Source organism: Enoplosus armatus, chromosome 9 (genome assembly GCF_043641665.1).
Source record: "Enoplosus armatus isolate fEnoArm2 chromosome 9, fEnoArm2.hap1, whole genome shotgun sequence".
Classification (NCBI taxonomy): Eukaryota; Metazoa; Chordata; class Actinopteri; order Centrarchiformes; family Enoplosidae; genus Enoplosus; species Enoplosus armatus.
Genome location: NC_092188.1, coordinates 21,732,288 through 21,748,871, shown reverse-complemented (window position 1 = coordinate 21,748,871; position 16,584 = coordinate 21,732,288).

Sequence of the window (16,584 nt, the reverse complement as noted above, 5' to 3'; positions counted from 1 at the left end):
AAACACATCATAACAGAAGGTTAAACCCCCCCCCCCCCAAAAAACAAGATCATACTTGGAAGCTCCACTAAAAAGAAAAAAAAGGAAAAGTGGCTCCTGAAACACTATCTATAGTCTGAAAAAGTCCTGAAACAGCAATACAAGATTCCCAGCACTCCGCTCCCTCGCACACACTTTCAATCATTCCAGCAAAACTGCTGAAGCGAACAGAATCTTTCTGCCCATTTCACCCGAGTGCCCATCCCCCGATGGACCAAAGCAGCACACATGACATAGTGTCTAACTGGCTAATGAAAATGCATAATCTCCATGGAAATGCTGTCCATCCCCGTGTGTGTGTGTGTGTGTGTGTGTGTGTGTGTCCTTTCTAAATCGAACAAACCCTAACGGTCTGAAGGAGGAGGCAAACAGAGCAGGCTGTGAATAAACACCAGAAGAAATTATGTTCTGCTTCACAGAAGTGTTCCCCAACGTCTATTTAGCTTAAAACACACACACACACACACACACACACACACACACACACACACACACACACACACACACACACACACACACACACACACACACACACACACACACACACACCATTTTTCCACAAATAGATTCACTAAAACCAAAAAAGCTGAAAATGGACTGCATTGCTGTTTTTTTTTTATTTTCATTGATTTTTCTACCTCATGTTTTATCTTTTCCTTGCAGGACTGCGTGCAGTGGAAGTTTTCACAAAGCCAAACAAAGGCGGACAGAGTTAGCTGGATATGCCAAATTGTGCTAATGACAATTTTGAGGAAGCTGCCTGTTTGTTTGGATGGCACATAATGAGGTTGGAGAATGAATGAGGAGCAGAGACCTGCTGCTGCTGTTAATGGCTGTGGAGGACGAGAGAGAGAGAGAGAGAGAGAGAGAGAGAGAGAGAGAGAGAGACAAAGATAGAGACGGAGAGAGAGAGACAGAGAGAGGAAGCTGTGTGAAGTCTATCTACACTCCCTTAGGAGTTGGTACTAATTACTGTCTCATCAGTGGAGCAGAAGCTCCTCTTCGAGCTCCGTTTCACTGAGCTACAAGGCCAAACGGTATCAGAACAGAGTGTGTGTGTGTGTGTGTGTCAGAGATCAAATGAGAAGGAAGAGACAGAATCAATGTGTTCAAGTGTGTGTCCCACGAAGAAAGATGGAAACAGACGGGTAAACGGAGTGTAAACAGTATATGCATGTTCATGTGAGCTTGTGTACAGTATGTGTACAGTTCATTTGTGCTTGTTTTTTTTAAAACAGCATGACAGCAGAGTTCAATCAAATGACAATTAATTTATGGAGCGCTTCTTCACAGGCGATGTTTCTAAGGACTTTACAGTGGAAGACGCAGCACGAGCCAGCTTCTCAACAGCCTGTGCCAAGGCAAAATGAGACAGCACAGTCTCACACAACTACGTGAACAACAAAAGGAAGGAAACCTTTTGGAAAAGACAAAAAAAAATCATTTCTAGCCAATATCAGTATGGATTTCGAAAGTCTGAAATGTCATAAGAACAGGAAACTGCTGAACTGTTGCATTATTTGCAAATCAGGATTACAACTGTAAGAAACAAAGAATATAGAATTGTGATCAACACATCTGCGCATACAGCTACATGTCTAAAATGAGAGCGAGCACTACATCCACACTGGTCCTACAACGCCCCAGCCTCCACCAGCGTCATTTCCCCGCTGTCCACACTGTCCTTACCGACCAAAGAGCATGCATGTGTTAGGTTAACTTCTTTGTCCCAATATAATGTAAATATATGACTTTTGTTGGTCCTACTGAGGACTAGTTGAAGTATTTTATTAGACCTGTGGAGATTTTTTAAAGTATATTTAAGTGTGGCTGCCAGTGTTTTACCATGTTTCACCCTTTTATATGCGACATGTTGTGTAAAGCCAAACTTCTCTGCCTTCGCTTTGATTCAGAGGTCAGTAAAAAGTCGATTTTTGTTGGTTTCCTGGAAGGACTTGCACCAGTTTGCTGCGACACGGAGAATGCTAACACCATGTCATATGATACTATAATTTTATACGGCTGTACAAAAGGGGCCCTGAGATGCCACCAGCCACTGACTGAATTGTAACTGCTGGGTTTTTATATCTGTCCAATGCTGACAGTTGCAGTGATCATTGAGGTCAACTGGCACTGACATGTGACAAACTTCCCAAGCTCGCTGCTGTAACCTGATGTCAGGTCTAACAGCAGAGCAGTCCACCTCCAGCTCTCCACTGTTGAGGTTTTTGTCCAATAATGCTTGTTTTATTTTCATTTTTTCTTGCTGCAGTATGTGTACTGTCGGGTCAGCATTTTCCTCTGCTTACAGGCTGCGTGGTGCCAACATTTCCCACTGCCTCCGGCTCCATACTCTGGTGACCATGTCCTGGTCGCAGGCTCCCATGGATCACCTGTGTGGACCCACGAGGGACAGCGGTCGCTTTCAGTGTCATCTTGTCATCTGCATGACAAGAATGTGAAAAATGCTGTGCGGGATGCCATTTGTGTCTACTCATTTTTATGTTTTGCTTCACTTTGTGAAGTTCTTTTGCGCCTTGGAGGCCCATTAGGAAGCAGTGACCCTGCTGAGAGCTGACTTGTGGTCAGCAAAGTCCTTTCCAATGTACATCCCAGCTGTGAACACAGCATTAGGGGGTTACTCAGGTAATTTAACACTGAGAGCTGTTATGCTGTGCACCTACTTCAACTACAGTCTTCAGCAGCTTCTGTTTCCCATGGCTGTTAATGGAGCAACAAATGAGTATTATCCCCTTATCTAACTTACGAACATGGCTTTCACAGCAGGTTTCCATTAACTTGTTAAGTGTACTGTAATGATGAGCAAGCCAAAACAGGCACATTTTGCACAAAAAAAAGACTCAAACCTATTACACAGGGCTACATAATTGGAAACAAACAGCATCATTGTAGCGTGATTGGAAACGACGCACAGTCAATCCAAATGATTTGGAGTGTGATTAGTATGCATGACTCTAAAATACAACACTAGGAATCAGATGTAATGTTTACTGCATGCAGTGGACTCCCTGCTCTGCAGCAAGCTAAAAGTGTGAGGTGTTAGAAAGCGAGAGAGTTTCACCACCTAATTGATAATCCAAGTCAACGCCACGCCACAAACGCACCCTTCTTAGCTGTGAAACCCAGAAAAAATGGCCTGGGTGGGAAATTGCAGCAAGATTAAGAGGCTTTTCCTCTCACACCAGTGAGGAACTGGCTGCTCGGGACGCCATTGGTTTAACGTTGGGGTGATTTTTTTTTTTTTTTTTTCCCCTTTCCTGAGTAAATAGGCTTCGTCCTGAGCCGTGATTGCACCACTCTCCATCGCCCCTGCAAGCAAAGAGCTGATGAACACCAGAAAGGAATGAGAGGCGCACGTCAACAAAGCCACCGGCTGTGACAGATCCCTATCTATGAGCAAATGCTTATGCAAACATGAATAGAGGGAGGGAAAAATGAAGGCAAACAGACGCAGAGGCATTTTGTTTTCGGCCCCGCTGTTGTGATCTGACCTGGGCCAGGAGGCAGTGGTATACTCTGCAGCCCTGCCAAACTGGCATCGCTGAGATTATCCGACTCTACAGGGATCCACGTGGTTTGGCAAAGGATCCATAAACAACAGGAAATTTGGGGCTAAGTCAAAACACGCTTATCGCTCCCCTACTAAGAGGGATTAGACCTAGAAAAAAAGCGGGCCGCCTTTGCATTGCCTTCCATTCCTCCTCTTTGCTTCGCTTCCCACCGCTCGCCTTGCGGCAACGACGTACCACATTCTTACAGGGAGTTGGTGTTTACATATAGCAGCAGACTGGGTGCTGTGCTATATAGAGCCCATAGGGGAAGGCTGGGTTGACGTCATGCACTGTTACAAGCACTGGCGGCGAAATGAACCGCCTGACAGTAATGATGCCCAATACTCTGAATGCTGCTTATGTAACTTTGAAAGAAAAGGGAGGGGGAAAAAAAACACTTATCCCATTTATTTATTGCAAAGGAGCCAAATTTAGTGAAAATTCAAGGGGGCAACAAAAATGTGCAGCAGAAGTAGTGAAGTTCCCTTCAGAAACATCAGAGATCAGTGAGTAATGTTCAAGGATCTCTCTTTATTGGGCTGTTGCAAGGTGCTCAAGGTGGGCAGCTGGTGTTAAAACTGCAGGAACAGATACTTTTGTATCTCATAGCTTCACTAATCACTAATCTTATTTGAAAAATGACAAACCCACAGACAATTACCACCCAACTCTGCAGTTCCCCTCAGCTCTACCGAGTGTTTTAGCGTGTTTCAGCTCATTGGTTTGGTTTGGTTTGGCTTTGCTTACCTTACTTTGAAGAATACAAAGAAATCTAAAACACAAGCAGCCAGCGCAGTCTGACAATGGAGAAATGATTACGAACACGAAGTTTTCAGTCGTCGATGCTATATAAACAAATTTGGTTAATCAATTATGAGTTATAAAAACTCGTTAGGCATTCTGTTATCCTCATCGCATGAAACACAGATGAGGACTCATTAGGTTTACATACAAAAACATGAGGAGATATCTTCTAGTCCTGAGGGAATAATCCCCAGAGTATCTGCTAATCATCTCTTGTCAACATCCTCTCGTCCTCACACCATGCGCCCGTCAGACTGCTATCAAATTACTATTTGAAATGGATTGTGGGGATTTCAATTCCTGCCGTCTCCGAGGCTGGCAAATCATAACAAAAACAAGTGGACAACTGTGGACTAGCTTAAGCTTAATAAGAATGAGTCAGCCGCCGCCGAGGCTGTGAGACTGAAGCTGTGCTGCCGATACCGACAGAGAGAGAGAGAGAGAGAGAGAGAGGGCAACAACAGCCTGTGGCCATGCATGTTAATGAGGCCCTCTGTTGCAGCCGGAAGCCTAATGAAATACTGCTGGACCTCGCCGCTCTCTGCCCCTGCTGTCGGACACCTCGGCATAATGATGTATGGAGCGCTACGTCGCATTACGCTCATCTGCCCTTGCTAAATGCCAGAGCAGCAATTCTGAGTCAAAGGGTTGTGCGGCAGTTTTGACCAATGAGGCTTCAAACTTGGCCCGCCGCTGGATCAAAGTGGCGCGAGCAGCAGCCAAAAGGCCAGCCACGAAGTCGAATGAACTGAAAAGTGATAACTGGCACTGCGTTATTAATTCCTGTATACTGGATTCGGGGGTGACTGTGCGTGCGCGTTTTACTGGAAAAAGAATCAAACATTTGTCTGGCAGAGTTAGAAAGCATCCTTTAAGTGCCAGTCCTTGAGCCGGAGTTGAACAATGCAATCAAACAGCGAAAACCTGCCTCCCATCTCCTTTATTAGTTATGTAACACATTAAAGAGCCTTCCCATTACTGAGAAGTGAGCCGCACTGTTTCCTCGCTGAGTGGGTGTCCATTTTGCATTCCCCCCCTGAGCTGCACATCTAGTTTGATGTGATTTTTCATTCCTGACACATCCCCCCACCCCCCCACTTTTGAGCTTTTTGAGACCCCAAACATTCTCTTTGACTTGTTTTGCGTCTCGCTTTTTTTGTGTCCCACTGCTGACGGCAGACAGAGGCCAAGTTGTGCAGCCTGGGTGGATGGGAGAATAAAAAGATGTCTGTGTGTGTGTGTGTGTGTGTGTGTGTGTGTGTGTGTGTGTGTGTTCCAGTCTCTCCTGCTACACTGTAATAAGGAGGTGAGATTAGAACGTGTAGTTCTAAAGGGCTTTGACGAACAACCTGTTTTGTAGTTTAAATTGGAGGACGTGTTCTAAAATGCTGCTTACATATTCACGCATCAGTGATAATAATGTAATACAATAACATAAAACAATACAATATTCATGGAGGCATTGAAGGAGATTTTGAATGCGGGACTTTTACTTTGAAGTGATTTCCCCTTTAAACTCCTCAGATGGTTTCAATGGACAATCCACATACTTGTGAAAGTAACAAACGGTGCAACACCCACACCTCTCTATGTGCAATACAGTACAATCCCTCTACCTTCATTTCTTTCTTCTGTGAACTTGTAAAATTGTAAATCTGTAAATTTGTAAATTACAGTTGTTTTTTTTAGTTTTAGTAGCTTTTTTACCACAGTCTTTATTGTTTTTATTTATTGTATCTTGATTTTCTACTTATGTCTCTATTGCACTTGTATGCTGCTGGAACAATGCAAATGTTCCCCGCTGAGGGATTAATAAAGGATTATCTTATCTTATTTAAATAACTGTGTGAAGCCAAGAGTCGAAATGATCCAATATTTGACGAGCAGCCCAGAAAATGCCAAAGAACTTTTTTTTCTTCTTTCCTACCATTCCAATGGATTTTGAATGGAGGACTCTTTTGTGTAAGACCCATAACAATAATACAAGTGCACCTGAACCTGTGCTTTAATTGGAAATCTAGCGTGGCTGGGGGTTTCAGTCCCCCAGACACACTTAAATCAACCCTTAACGGATCACACACACACACACACACACACACACACACACACACACACACACACACACACACACACACACACACACACACACACACACACACACACACACACACACACACACACACACACACACACACACACAATACCAGACGAAGACACCAGCACACAAAATGGCTCACCAGCCAGCCAGCCCTACAGCTACAGCTAATGATTTCTCCATCACTTAGCAGCATCTGCCAACAATTTCGAACAGCTTCATTTTGATCCAAAAAAAAAAAAAAAAAAGGGCCATAAATCAACAGTTCGGCTCATAAGCACACAGCTGGGGGAGAGGCTGCTATTCATTTTCTAAAACATATCAATATCACACAGAAACGCCCCTCAGCCACGGCCTTTCACTCGACTAACAGAGGAATTATCTTAGCTGACACAAGGCGAGGAGGGAAGAGATGAAAAAGAGAGAAAAATCACTGCTTCATTAAGTGTCTGGCTCTGACTCCGGGGCATGTTTTTCTCCCTCACTTTCTGGCTCTCTGTGTATCACTCAAGCAGCAAATACAGACGCGTACAAAAAAAAAAAAAACAACAAAACATGCACACTTGCTCTCTTTGTCCCCATCTTGGCGACAAACAAACACACCCCGTCAGACTCAGCCGCTCAATCACACACAGCCTTCGGCGTTAGATTCAGCGAGTATCCACGGGGCCTTGGGACTGTTACTGCTGTTACTGCAGTCCTCCTCCTCCTCCTCCTCCTCCTCCTCGTTGCTAGCCTCCGTCCTGCTCTTGCGTTCCCATTTGCCGAGCGCCGGCAACAGGCAGCGACGCGATTGGTCAGCAGAAGTAGTGGATGCAACGTCACGCCACTGTGGCTTGTGGTGGTGCAGGAATCAGAGATGTGTGCTGAGTATTGGCAGTTTGCAGCAGCGTGTGGAGTATCGTGTTAGATCATTGCATTAGCAGGAGGGGCAGGCCAGACAGCAGAGATGAAAAGGAGAGTTTTAATTATCACAGTTATTGGCTTCCCACATTGCATCTAATTTGAAAAGAATTACACGCACGGACATCTCTGAGCAACAACAGTGCTGCTCTGAAAAATGTAATATAGTTTCCCACAACCACCAACTGCTACAATGAATGTAACACCTGCGAATACTAGCTGGTATGTTACTGTTGAGATAACTAATTCAATTGCGGTGAAAGATCCTGCGCTCGCATCTCATGCCCGATGAATGAAAACAGAGAATCTGATATTATGACGGGGTAACGCTTCATTTTACAGGTCTCAGTTTCATTTCCTGATATTTCGACTTCTTCTTCGTTCTAGTTTGTAACTTGAGACTTCGAGAGAAAATACAGACAACATTCTAACACGGTTATGTTAGATACTTGTCTTAAAGCTGATATCTCTCTATAAGCAGCAGATTTACAGAGGTATTTCTTTGGCTGATTCTAGACCAGTACTTAAAGAACACGATTTAAGTTAAGTGGTAAAAAGCAGACACAAGTTTCATCTAACTTGAACAAAAACTGGGATAGAAGAATTTATGGTTGCATGGTTGGTTTCTTTCTTGTGGTTACTTTGCTTGCTATGTTTGTTGTTGCTAATTAGTCTATTTGGTTGCTATCAGAGAAGCTTTGAGACCAGCGTGGGCAGAGGGTTCAGTGATTCATGGTGATCTTGTTCGATGGATGCTCCATTTTGGAAAACACAAAATCGATAAAAAAAAAAAGTTAACAAAAACATTCTCTTCTCCGCTCCGCCTTTGTGTATGCCTGAAAGACAGATAAACAAGACTGCCAGCGATATAAACATCCTGTCTGACCCTGAGCAGAGGTGGGTGTGAAACCATGCTCATCTGTTGCAGCGCAAACCTTTGATTGGCTGCCCACTCTAATTAGCACAAAAAGCCCCTGTGCCAGACCCTGTCTGTCTCATTTACACCGTGTCCTTTAAACAGCCCCAGAGCAGCCTCACTGTCTCGCTGTGGCCAGACTCAGGCTCCACGCATGAAAGAGGCTACATGCCATCACCGGCGAAATGGCCTTGGACTGGCTAAGCCTTTGTTTTCCTATGAAGAGCACAAGGACGCCCACCTCTCTGGTGCTGGCATCACATACTGCTCGAAATAATCTGAACTTTTACCCAGTTTTTCAGCTGAACTGAAGATCTTGGAATCTGTTTTCAGCCTCATGTGACCTACATGAGTCTACGGCATGTGTTGTATGTATGCATGTGTTGTATATATGCATGTGTTGTATGTATGCATGTGTTGTATATATGCATGTGTTGTATGTATGCATGTGTTGTATGTATGCATGTGATGTATGCATGTGTTGTATGTATGCATGTGTTGTATGTGGCTAAATTTCAAGAGAAGTATGGTCTAACATTTAACATTTGGAGCAAAATGATGATGTATATTTGTGTTTATTGTTGCCACAGAGCCAATCAGCTTAAGGAAAAGTCTTGTGATATATATCTATATATTTCTTTGGTATTGTCAACAAAAGCCCACACCAACAATAAATTCATCCTAAAAGTAGTACCTGGTCTTATTCCTCTGTGCCATAGAGCTCCATTGTTGTCCAAAAAATGTTCCTTATTTTACCCTTATTTTTTCATTATCATTTGTAAATTTAGTTCAGTTTAGTTTAGAGTTGACTTTCAGAGAGTTTTCCTGGTCTTGCAAAGCTAACCTTTTTTCTTAAAATCCATTTGGGCCCTTTTGACAGACGCGACTGAATGCACGACACGCCGCTTTAGTACAAAAACTTTTAGCTAAAAGCTTTTAGTCTGTTTAGAACGGCCTTTATACTAAACTTTCCACAGCCAGAAGATTCATGCACTGATGGTGTTCGCCATTTTGTCAGCCAGTGCTCTCACTTGCACATCTGCTCATTGCAGGATAGAAAGCAGCGACTGGCTGGAGGCACCAACATCTGTCACCACTGGTGTCACTGGCACCAGCGGATCAGGTCACACAGATGTTGCAAAGGGGACGTAATGAATCAACTATAAATCAAGAGAATTCATGGGATAACTTAAAACGTTCTTTGGTGTACGGCTTCGCTGCTGCAGCTGTGGCTGTGCGAGTAAATGTGCGGCTGCAGTTACCTGGGATGACCCCCTCATATCTCCACCTCCACTTTCCTCTCCGTTTCACTTTCTTGAATTAACTCCCTCTCTCTTCTCATCTCCCACTTTCTTCTCATCAGTCTTTATCCTCCCACAACACCCATCTCCCTCCCTCCCCCCGTATTGTCAGTTGGCAGGCCGGTTGGCTCAAGCTGGTCCACCCGAAGCCCTTCTGCAGCAGGCACCATTGGCAGCACTCGGCACATTCTGCGGCTCACTGAAATTCACTGAGCACAGGCATTAGCTTACTCAAGGGTGATACAATTAAGCTGATGTTGAAGCTGAAACGCAGAGGAAATGGGAGTTGTCTTGTTTAATAAATCGAACATGGCAATCTGTAAGATGGAGCGCGTTCTCACAATCAAACACAAACCCACCAGCACACTTAATGAGGGAAACTATGATGTGTTCATATAAAAAGTAAATAAGTTAAGTCAAACATCAGTGGCTTTGGCAGGTACTTAACCTTTACATAAGAAAAGATGCAGGGATGACATAAGGAGTGTCAGAGGCCAGACCTACGCCTCTCACAACAAGAACAAGACAAGGGCGTCTGGCAGACTGGTAGGAGAAAGAATAGCTCCTAAATGGAAAGTGACAGTTGAGATGGACATGGCAAATTAAGACAGAGCCTCCAGGAGGTCACCGGGCAGCTGTCAATCACATCAAACTGACTCGCACCAAATCGGTACAGAAAAGCAGAAGCCCACTCCTCTGACTTAGGGACTAAGTGCATGTGATGTTTTCCAGTCTAATTAAATGGGTTATTAATAATAAAAAAAACTGCAGTCTTTCCACGTTTATGGAAGGATCAGTCTCCTTCAAGCTCTGAGAACTTCTTCTAATTTGCCTGCCATTATTCCAACAAGCAGAGATGAAGTTAAACTGCTGTCCTATATGAATTCCTTTTTACTGTATATAATTACTACTAAAATCCCATGCTCACAGTGGAGTGTTAGTGTGTGTGAGAACACCAGACACCACTCATTTCTTTGTTTTGAGCTCAAAGATGACTACAACTATCAAGCAAAAAAAACAAAAAACACCCAACTACTGGCCTGGGAACAAATGCCAGGAAACGCGGTTTAAATGGGGGCGGAATCAAAGGAACAGTAAATTGGATTTGAAATTTCTCAAAGTCAATCAATGAATCCAGGAGGCGGGGCTTACTATAACTTTGATGGATGGTGCTCCTGTACGCCCTCTTGTTCTAATCTACATGACAACAAGCCTCGTCACCATGGATGTATTAGTTAACTGGCTATAAAATGGCTGAAAGGACGCCATTAATGACTCCATTAAAACCTTAAGTTGTAAACGGAAAATGGACTGAATTTATACAACAGATGTTTCCCAAGAGAGCTTTACAATGTGTCACATTCACCCAAGCACACACACACACACACACAAATGCACTGATAGCGGTGGAGCTGCCATGCAGAGTGTGGGCACGATTGTCGCCTCACTGAACAAAGGCTAAACTTGATACTCAATCGGCCGCAATCTTGGAGGTTCCTAGAGGTGCACAGGTCCTGGAGGGATGGCAGATTGCAACTAATCACCTTCTCTGTGGAGAGAATGATATGCTGCAGTCTGCCCTTGTCCTTAGAAGTGGCAGCAGCGTACCAGATGGTGATGGAGGAGGTGAGGATGGACTCAACGATGGTGGTATAGAAGTGCACCATCATTGTCTTTGGCAGGTTGAGCTTCCTCAGCTGCTGCAGGAAGTACATCCTCTGCTGGGACTTTTGTAGGCGGCAATGAGGGTGGGGTCCTCCGCCAACTTCAGGAGCTTGACGGACTGATGACAGGAGGTGCAGCTGTTGGTGTACGGGGAGAAGAGTAGAAGGGAAAGGACGCAGCCTTTGGGGGGGGATACGGTGCTGATGGTCTGGGCGTCAGAGAGATGTTTCCCCAGCCTCATGTGCTGCCTCCTGTCAGACAGGAAATCTGTGATCCACCTGCAGGTGGAGCCCATAATGTTCAGCTAGGAGAGCTTGTCCTGCAGCAGAGCCGGGATAATAGTATTGAAGGGGGAGCTGTAGTCCACAAACAAGATCCTGGTAAGGTTCCTGATGAGTCCAGGGGCTAAAGGATGAGGTGGAGGGCTACGTTTACTGCATCGTCTACAGACCTGTTGGCTCTGTAGGCGAAGAAGTCCAAGACACTAACCACCACATGTCATTATTACATTTCAGGTTTTGTACGGATTAAACAAACAATGCCTTCCCTTTAAACAAATTCATGTTAGTTCTTCTCTTTTTAACTTGCTATTCTGAAAGCCCCAGTGCATAGACTGAAGGAAACTGGCGAGATGTCATGAAGTAGTATAGTCACGTCGTACAAAATGAGCCTACAGGTCATCACGTGACTTACAGAAAGGTGTCAGGGTCGGCTGAAAGAGATGACTGATCGCTCCCACCAGGCAGCACTTAGTGAACAGCCCGTCTTGCCGCTACAGCAGCCAGCTAGCACCGCGCAGGCAGCTACACTTGATATTCCCAGCACAGCTCAGCTCAAACGGGACATCTGTTAGCTTCCTGCAGCTCGGCCTCCATAAACCCACCTCCCTCACAATAAGGTATCGTCAGAGGAATATGGATGAACTGCCCAGCTGCTTCCATTTTAATTAGCAACACAAACTGATGGAATTCAGTTTAAGGCAGTATTTTGGTGCACTTTTTAACTGCGGTGTTCGCTGTGATAAAGGGGCCTGCAGGTGAATTGGGATGCATAGCAGCGCTCAAGAGTGTGTTGTTTTTGGGAACAGGCAGGCCACCCTCTTTGGACCCTCATTTAGGAAAACAGAGAGGTATGCAGATACAGACGGCTGCTAATCAATCCAACACCTATGTGGTGTGATCCTTTGAATTTGAGAGTCTGCTGCCCTGAGGCTGCAGCAGACTGTACATCTGGTGCTTCAGGAGGTCTAGAGTAGATGCTGCTGACAGGTTTATCCAGTTCAACACCCTCTAATCTACTCCTCTGCTCCTGAGAAATCTTCAAATTGCTCCTTCTATGCCAGCTGCCATGCCGTTTCTCTTCACACGGCGGACGCTCGGCTCAATAAAAAAGGTTTTTCAATTGAACGATGAACTCCACCTGAAGATGTCAGTCCATCAAAAGAGCAATTGTCCCCGTGGTGGACGGGCTTCTTGAGAAGAGAGACAAACCATTCACATGCGAACATTACTATTTTCAAAGACTCGTGATTGCTCAAAATGGCAGTGTTTGAGCGAATGGCAACAAGAAAAAGGTCTGATCTCTTCTCCAGTAACTGCTTTCCACATCACTTACCTGCAATCACAAACCAGGCTGAAAATGAACAAGAAGAAGTGATTACTAATACGCAACCAATGTCAGTAGAATGTCTGGAGCATAGATGAATGGAGAAACACATTTGAAAAAGGGACAAATGCTCAGAACTGTTCAGGCTACAAAGAAAAACCGCTTGGTGAACACATCAAAAATTTGTGTTCATCACACTTCACTGACACTGGCAACACAATTCTACTCTCCAGGTGCATTAACTACAGTACAAGCCGCATTCATGCTGGGCTGTACACAGAGGCTAAGCTGTTTCAGCTCCCAAGCCAACGGTAAACACTGAAACAGTGTGGGTGACCTGCTAGACACACACATACACACACACACACTCCGACAGAGTGCTTCATATCCATAGGATTGAGACTCTAGATATGGCTGACAGTTATTATCACTAATGCCCATCCATCAACAAATATAACTGCTGTGTATTTCTAGCCCCTGATGTGTTGTCCTGTTTAAACACTGAGGACAGCAGGCCAGCTGTGGAGCATGGATGTTTCTTGCTTTGAGACCAGTGATTATTGTCAATCAAAGGAATGAAGGCGTTTTCCATATTCTCTCTGGTAAACATCTTCACTAACATGGTTCATACTGGAAGAGGCCTGAAGCCTAAAAACACCCATATCATATAGTTGTCATGGAACTGTAGATGTTCACGCTTTCCATTATTCTGATAATTGTACGGACTGCTTGTCCACGTTGGCTTAAAAGTTCCACATTTTGGGAAATAGCCATATTTGCTTTCTTGCCGAGAGTTAAACGAGAAGACCGATACCACTGTTATGTCTGTACGCTAAACATGTAGCTACAGCCAGCAGCCAGCTTCATTTGCTGATCAAGACCCACCCAGTAAGTGGGTTGGTAACTTTGAAAGGTGTCTGGATAGTATTTCTGAAACACCTTAAAATATTAAAAGGAAAACTTACAGAAAATAACAATAAATGAATTGAATATTCTACAGTATAGTCTCAAGACATGAATCAGTGCTGATATAACACAGCTTTTAAATCATAAGCTTTTCAACATAGTGGTTGTTCTACAGGCGTTTTCTGTTATTTTGTCCACCTGCTGCAGGATTTGCATTTACGGTTAGGATTAGACTAAGGATTAGGTTTATTCCGGAGTAAGGGTCAAGGTTAAGCATGTTGGTGGTGACTGTTCGGGTTACAGGTTATGGATAAGAACATCAGTGGGAGATTCTCATCCGAACAAGAAAGCAAGTGTGTGTCTGTGTGAACAACGGTGACCCTCTGGCTGTTCAGCCAGAGTTTCAAAGGCCTATTGCACTGCAGAAGTGGTCAAAAGGCACGGTGACGCATGACTTTGAGTCCCCATGAATTAAACAGTGAGTCTAGTCTTTCTCCTTCACTGGCCGCTTCTGATGGCCGCTGGTTGCAGCCACAGTACAGCATCTTCTGGGGTTTTTTCTCCCAACATAAAAAAACAAAACAAAACAAAACAAAACAAAAAAAACAAACAAACCACGGCAAGCCTGTGGCCTGTCTTTGCTTTGTCCTTGTCGTGTTGCCCCTCCCCTCCTTCCCTTCCTTCCTCCCCACCCCACGCCACCACCGCCGAGCGAGCGCCAGTCTGCCCCAGCTGGGTCTTTAGATGCGGGGAGTCGAGGCGCGGCGGCATGGAGCTGCAACTTCTCTCCATTCTCTCGCTGTGTCTCTCTCTCTCTCTCTCTCTCTGCCCCCCCCCCAAGCATCTTCTGCACCACTGCTCTGCCACCATTAATTCATCAGTGCAAATCTCCTGCAAACTTCTTAAACAAACAAGTGTGCCGACTTCTGTTCTCCAACGCACACATACACACGGGTCACCCACGTGCAGAGCTCCTCAGAAACAACACACACACACACACACACACACACACACACACACACACACACACACACACACACACACACACACACACACACACACACACACACACACACACACACACACACACACACACACACACACACACACACACACACACACACACTGAGCGATGCTGTATTGATATCTGCTCCATGATCTAGATGGAAACAGACAGACGCAGCCCCTCCTGGTGTTTGACCTAATAGCTGCTGACATAAATACGTGTTTTGCTAATTCAGTGCCCTCCAAAAATGGAAGTGCAGATGTGAACCTGTTTAATGATAAGTTGCTAATGAGTTTGTCCACTCGATGATTCCCATCTGTTTTGTTTACCTCGCTCCACGGTGAAGCCCCTCAGGGAACGTGCACACTAACACCAATCTCTAGTCTAAAAGAACAGGGTAAACAAATCTCATGCTCTTATGTACTGTGTTAATTTACAGCAGAAGATAACAATGTGGGAAGCTCCCACTGTTTGCTTTGCATATTTAAAAAAAAAAAAAGCTCCTACAAAAGCAAGATGAAAGAACAGAACACGAATTTAGAAGGAGAAACATCAGCCCTCCTTCCTCTAAACTCTAAAAAAGGAGAGACTGAAGAAATGTACTGGTATAATGAGATGAAGCTGGATTTAAAACTATAAAACAATGCCAGCTCCTTCCTGGAACTTCTACTTAATCATGCTGGAGATAAATCAGTGACTGTAGATCAACTTTATTATTATTTATTATTAGACTTAAACATAGAGGCCGACCGGTACTGGATTTTTGAGGCCAACACCAATATTGATATTTAAGAGTAAAGTCTGATATCATACGAACGCACAACATAAACACACATTTTTGATGAGGATCCCTAAAGTTTTGCAGCTTTTCTGTCTAGACTGGAACAAATGCATCCTCTGTATATGCACAGAGAGGGGGCGCTGTCATGAAATGAGAAAATATGAAAAGATAAAAAGAGATGAAAATCGGTAGTGATGTAATGTGCATGAGTCATTTAATTTTGTTATATACGACAGGCACAACTGCAAAGGATGTTTGTGAGTAAAAGTTTAACATTTAATGATTCGACTTTAGTTTTTAAGCTTACATAATCTAAACAGCTGGATAGCAGTCAGAGTTTAATGTCTTTAGACGCAAGAGCTGACTACACATACGCGCAGCATGTTGTTGCTCTAGGGTTCAATGTTAATCACAACCGACGGAGAGCAATGCAGCTGGGACATGCGTGACTTTCAAGGTGTGACCCTCTGGTACACACACACACACACACACACTTATTAATTCATGTTTAATAATCAACATACATAAGAACACAGTTGCTGCGTAATTCAGCATTTTGAAATCAATAAAAAATGCAACAAATCCGACCATTTACTGTGCCACGTATCCCTGCGCACAAATGGTGTCGTTTGGTCACGAGAAGTGAGGAGTGGAAACTTCACAGCTAATGCTGGCTCTGCAAGAGTGTGAAAGTGTGTGTATTTGCACGGACGCGTATGTCATGTTAAAGGGCGCGTTCATCCGAAACAGATTTATGGTGGTGATCCCAGGCATCGTTGAGTATTTATGATCCGTGTGGACTTCACACATGCCGGCGTTGACATAACATACAGCATTAAGGGCCATCACCATCCAGCTTCAGATGAATATTGTTGAGCCACAGGAGTGTCACTTGTCGGTAGGTTGAGTGATTGTAGAGTTGTCTCACACGCCACGCCTTCACCCCGCAGCTGGAAAGTGTTCTGAATTCTGATGTTTTTCCCTTTTTACG